Source organism: Dama dama, chromosome 21 (assembly GCF_033118175.1).
Source record: "Dama dama isolate Ldn47 chromosome 21, ASM3311817v1, whole genome shotgun sequence".
NCBI classification, from domain to species: Eukaryota; Metazoa; Chordata; class Mammalia; order Artiodactyla; family Cervidae; genus Dama; species Dama dama.
The window spans coordinates 21,637,265-21,643,098 of NC_083701.1; the positions used below are offsets into that span (position 1 = coordinate 21,637,265).

The following is a 5,834-nucleotide window of genomic DNA, read 5'->3' on the forward strand; positions in this document are numbered from 1 at the left end:
TACTGGTAAACTTATCTCATAAAATACCAAGAAGATAATCTGTCATGAGAAAATTGGGTTAATTTCAGTAATACAAGGTTGATTCATATTAAACATTGTAATCATACAATGGCTTAAAATAGGAAAACAAAGTCTGTGCTGATGACTGAATTACCACTGTGGGCATTTGAGGTTCAACCCCATGGGGGACTCAGAAACCACACCTGGGAATGGCCACACCAGGGTGTGAGGAGGCTGGGGTATTGCTCTCCCTATCAGGTGAGGGTCCCTCCCAGGCACTTCTGACAAGCCCTGTGCAGGCTAAGCCCAGTCCCCCAGCCTCAGGACAGCCCTCGGGCAGAGAAACTCAAGTGCTTGAGATCTGAATCCTTGGCCTGTACCAGTTGCTGATGTTCAGTTGCTCTGTCATGTCTGACTCTTTGCGACCTCATGGACTACAGCACGCCAGCCTCCCCTGTCCTTCATATCTCCCAGAGTTTGCTCAAACTCATGTCCATTGAGTCGGTGATGCCATTCAACCATTTCATCCTCTGTCGTCCCCTTCCCCTCCTGCCTTCAATCTTTCCCAGCATCAGAGTCTTTTCTAATGAGTCAGCTCTTTGCAGCAGGTGGCCAAAATACTGGAGCTTCAGCTTCAGCATCAGGTCTTCCAATGAATATTCAGGACTGATTTCTTTTAGGATTGACTAGTTTGATCCCCTTGCTGTCCAAGAGACTCTCAAGAGTCTTCTCCAACACCACAGTAGAAAAGCAACAATTCTTTGGTGCTCAGCTGTCTTTATGGTCCAACTCTCACATCCATACATGACTACTGGAAAAACCATAACTTTGGCTACATGGACCTTTGTTGGAAAAGTAATGCCTCTGCTTTTTACTACGCTGTCTAGGTTTGTCATAGCTTTTCTTCCAGGGAGTAAGCATCTTTTAATTTCATGGCTGCAGTCATCATCTGCAGTGATTTTGGAGCCTAAGTAAATAAAGTCTGTCGCTGTTTCCATTGTTTCCCCATCTATTTGCCATGAAGTGATGTGACCAGATCCCATGATCTTTGTTTTTTTAATTGCAATATAGGTAAAAAGGAAGAAAATGGTGAACAGTCATAAGGAAGGACATTCCTAGCAATCAGACACATTGAAAAATGGAACAAGCTGGTTTATTGCTGGACATGTGGGCAGGGACTGAATGGCTGTCTGTGGAGATGTGTCTGAGGAAACTTCCCATGAGGAGAAAAGCTGGCTGGGATGGCCTCTAAGATCTCTTTCGATTCCAAGGTGCTTAGGACCTAGTTTCCACGAGAAAGATGAGCATATATCCTTGTGTCCATTGTTACTGTAAGGCTGGATTCTGGTGCAAGCTGAAAGCTATGACCTTGTTCATCTCCCCCCTTGCAGCCCTTTACTGTCAGAACTAAAGGCTAGAAACATGACTCCTTAAATGTAATAAGGATAGAAAGTTTTATCCTGTGTACCCAACACATCTTTCTAGTTTAATCTTCCATTGTACATGGCGACCCACTCCAATATTCTTGCCTGGAGAATCCCATGGAGAGAGGAGCCTCGCAGGCTACAGTCCATGGGGTCGCAAAGAGTTGGACAAGACTGAAGAGATTTAGCATTTCCACAACAGTCACCTTGTTTTTTCCTTCCATCCTTCTCACCTGGCTCCACCCTCTCCTGTGAGAGGGCGGGATCAGACGCCAGTCTCTGACCCTGACAAATCAGAATGAGGATTGTACGGCAAACAAAACGTGTTTCCCGGCCCTTGGTAAATGTGGCTGATGATGACAAGAAACGCACGAATCTTCCAACCTAAGACAGCAGGGATAAGACCAACTTTGAAGGCACAAGAGTAGGGGACGAGGAGCCCTGGGCCATCACCCAGCATGATCAGCTCCCTGACTGGGGAATGTCCAATCTCTGCTAGGCTTCCCATGAGTCCTCACCGGCTCTTTTCCTTAAAAAGTATGCTTTCCCCTTCGTATGTTCATGTACAAATCAAAATGATGTCACTTCTGGGACTCTTTGTTATCCCCAACAATGTAAAGAATCATATATAACTGAATGCCCTTCATGTGAAGCTCAGTTTTAGTCAATTTCCAAATGCACACACTTAAAAATAGAAACATGTGAGTACTAGGCAGGGTCTGAAGCCTTCAGAATGTCAGAGCGGCCCCCCAACCCGACCTGTCTTCTCTCTCCATCCGAGCAGCCGGCTGCCTTCACCACAAGCATCCATCTTTGCACTGCCTACCTCATCTCCTCCCCACCACAGTGTAAGCTCTGAAAGATCAGAGGTGACCTCCCAGTGATGAGCACCCAGTTGCTGCTATTTAGTTGCTCAGTCATGTCCAATTCTTTGCAACCCCACGGACTGTAGCCCGCCAGGCTCCTCTGTCCACGGGATTTCCCAGGTAAGAGTACTGGAGTGGGTTGCCATTTCCTCCTCTAGGGGATCTTCCCCACCCAGGGATCAAACCCACGTCTCCTGCATTGGCAGGTGGGTCCTTTATCCCTGAGCCACCAGGGAAGCCCTGAACATCTAGCAGGTGACACCAAACATCTGCCAAACAAATGCAATTTTCCGGCAGACGCCACCTTCCCAGCAGGCAGTTCACACGTGCTGTCTCCTTGCTCTGCACCCACAGTGGCTGGTAAGACCTGGTACTTCTTATGTGCTCACTGAGTGTGCTGGGATCCTGAATTATTGTTGTCAATGATTGTTGTTGTTGTTGTTGTTTGCTTTAGAAAAGCAGAATTAATCTACCACCACCTTTAGCTTAAGCTCATATCAGGTGGCTCAGAGGTTAAAGCGTCTGCCTGCAATGCAGGAGACCCGGGTTCCATCCCTGAATCGGGAAGATCCCCTGGTGAAGGAAATGGCAACCCACTCCAGTATTCTTGCCTGGAGAATCCCATGGAGGGGAGAAGGCTGGTAGGATACAGTCCATGGGGTCGCAAAGAGTTGGATACAACTGAGTGACTTCACTCACTCACATCAGGAAAGTTTTAGATTGTTGGAAATTGTGAGTAGAGTAGTATTAGTCTCAGTTGTGTCCGACTTTTTGCAACCCCATGGACTGTTGCCCACCAGGCTCCTCTGTCCAGGGGATTCTCTAGGCAAAAATACTGGAGTGGGTTGCCATTTTCTCCTCCAGGGGACCTTCCCAACTGTACATAAAGGAAACTTCATTAATGTGCATTAGAGGATACCCCAGGTTAACCTGTTATAGAAAACTGTCTTTTGAGTCTTTAAATTCTATACCAATTCTACACCTCTGGTTGGCCGATTGCTTGTTTCTTTATTTAGGTTTTAAGGTGAATGACCTGGGGCTATTTGTTTCCATCAACCTGATTGCAAATCTAAAGGCACAGTTGAAATGTCTATTCTGCTTGCTATCCTCAGAAGAGATTGCTCCAAATTTATTCTATGATTCTCATTCTTTTCAGCTTACAATACAAATAGCTTATTATTTTTTGCAACCTATGTCTTATAATAAAGCAGTGCTGAAAAATTAAATAGAAGAAAGTTCAGTTGCCATATAGGCTACGAAAAGGATTTGCTGGTGGTGATTTTTAAGCTTGATTCTAAACAGATTTACAAAGAATGGCAACTTGGAAGACGTGGTTCAAATTTTGCTATTTAAGGTACCTTGAAATTATAGGCTCACTCTCCCTAAAATTTCAAAAAGCATAGAGCTTGGGTCCTTAAGGGTATAGCAGTGATAAAAGCTTTCATAGTCACTTCTAAAAAGCAACACTTCATAGTCTTCTCTCTCCAATGGTTCGCTAACATGTTTGCAGAAGGAAGGCAATGGAAAACCAAGAATAAAGATAGCTGAGCTCTCCACAACTGGGCTTCCTGCCTACTTTCCCTGTTCAAAGAAAAGAGGAGACACCATCTTGCAACAGAGGCTTCATATATAACTGGGCTTCTCCAGTGACAGTCAGCATTTGATGCCCCATATCTCTTGGTTCTTCTTGTTGCCAATGGTCGGTCTGGTGATGGTGGTGAAATGGGAGCAATTAATCTGTAGATGAGGGAGGGCTTCCTTTAACAGTTGAAGGGTACTGTCTGTCATGATTCCAAAGACTTGTAGTGTTTTTAATGTGGGAATTTCTCCAAGTTCAAGTAAAGTTTCAGGTATTATGTCATAGCACCAACTGAATGATAGGTGTTGGAGGTAGTTGAGTTGGTAAAATTCTGGAAAGCAGTCATTTTTCAGCATGACACTATTGCTTAAGTCTAGGTGGACAAGATTGGGACATCTTCCAACTAAGGTATAGACATCTGATCTCTGCAGATTCTTTTGGTACCTGCTGAGATTCAGGTGGGTGATGGTCTCCAACACGTGTGTAACAGCCACCTGTACGTGTTTTTCAGTGAAGTCATAGCACCATGAGAGGTTCAGCTCATCCATTCTGGAACAGCTGTTCAGCAAAGTCTTCAGGGAAGATTCAGAGAATCCAGAATACCCAGAAAGGTTTAGTCACAGTAAATTTGTGTTCTGAGCAAGATTACTGACAATGGGATCTGAAAGCCGGAGGCCTTCCAAGGCTGAGATTCTGCAACTTGGAGCAGTGAGACAGAAGGCCATGCAGGGTAGACACATTGATCACAGAGTTTGACAGGTCCAGGTGCTGTAAACAAAAAGGGCTGAAATGTTCAACTAACGGTTGGTCCATAAATGATTGTGGACAGCAGAAGGCAACCACCCCTCGGGACAGCAGCCGACCAACCACATCTCGGTAGAGGTTTCTGCCCACGAGGTCTACAGTCTGCCAGAGAAATTCATCAAACGCTAGATGACACCATCTCTTACAAACACTGGAGATGTTCAGGAGTTCAGGGAGGTACAGACAGGAAAAGATTCCTAAGAGCAGCTCATCTGGAAGGGAGTCCCAAGAAACACCTGGAAAGTTCTCTTGGTTTAGCTTAGGTCTGTGGACAATCACAAAGTCCTTGTCATTCACTTTGCTTTTCAGCCATTTTCGTGGGGGACTCTGTGGGTGGCTCAGGTTCGAAAGCAGTTCCTGGGGGATGTTCTCACTGTCCACCTCCTCCTTCTTCAGGGCTGAAACCCCCATGCCTGAAAGCCATTCAGAAGTCTTGCTAGAACCCCATCCCCATGTGAAACTGGTGGTAACATTGCTACTGTGGTCAGGTATCTCCTGGAGGTGTTTCCTGTGTGTGGCGTCTGCAGGTTCAGGAGTCTTAAATGTGTGCATTAATTGCATAGGTGCCCGCCTCCTGGATTCCCGCTTTGGTGCACGGTGAAATTGTGAAGTTGAAAACTAAAGAGATCTTAAGTGCTTCTCTTCTACTGTATCATTATAACAACACAGCGATGAAGGCTTTACCTTAACTATACTCCCAGATGGATTCAGCCACATTTAAGAGCCACAATGCCTCCTTTTTGTTCAAAATAGATCCATATGTTTTCATGTCTGGGTTTACTAATAGCCCTTGTTATATATAGCATCTCCTGTCTCACCTTTCATTTTCATTAATAGGTATATTCCCCACTCTTTCACACAATATTTATACAGAATATGTACAGAAACTTGACTATTATTTGCTGAAAATCACTAAAATAGATGTGATTAACGTCTCTCAGGAAATTTTACTTGCAAAATTTAGAAATCACTGGTGCCACTTCCAGACCTTCATGCATTAATGTTGGGGGGAAAAAAAAAAAAACATTTATTTCTGCACTGGGCTGAAGAACCACGTGTTTATATGCTTTCATAAAGTGTCACCTCACTTACAGGCAGAAATGCACCAAGGTAAGATGCCTGAGTTCGGGAGCCAGACGGTTCCACATCAAATGATGAGAG

The 5,834-nt window shown here is 44.8% G+C and overlaps 1 pseudogene; it reads right to left on the minus strand.

Annotated features, from left to right (window-relative positions):
- Positions 1–3,913: 3,913 nt before the first annotated feature.
- LOC133042192 (S-phase kinase-associated protein 2-like) lies at positions 3,914–5,225 on the minus strand (annotated as a pseudogene).
- Between the last annotated feature and the right edge of the window lie 609 nt (positions 5,226–5,834).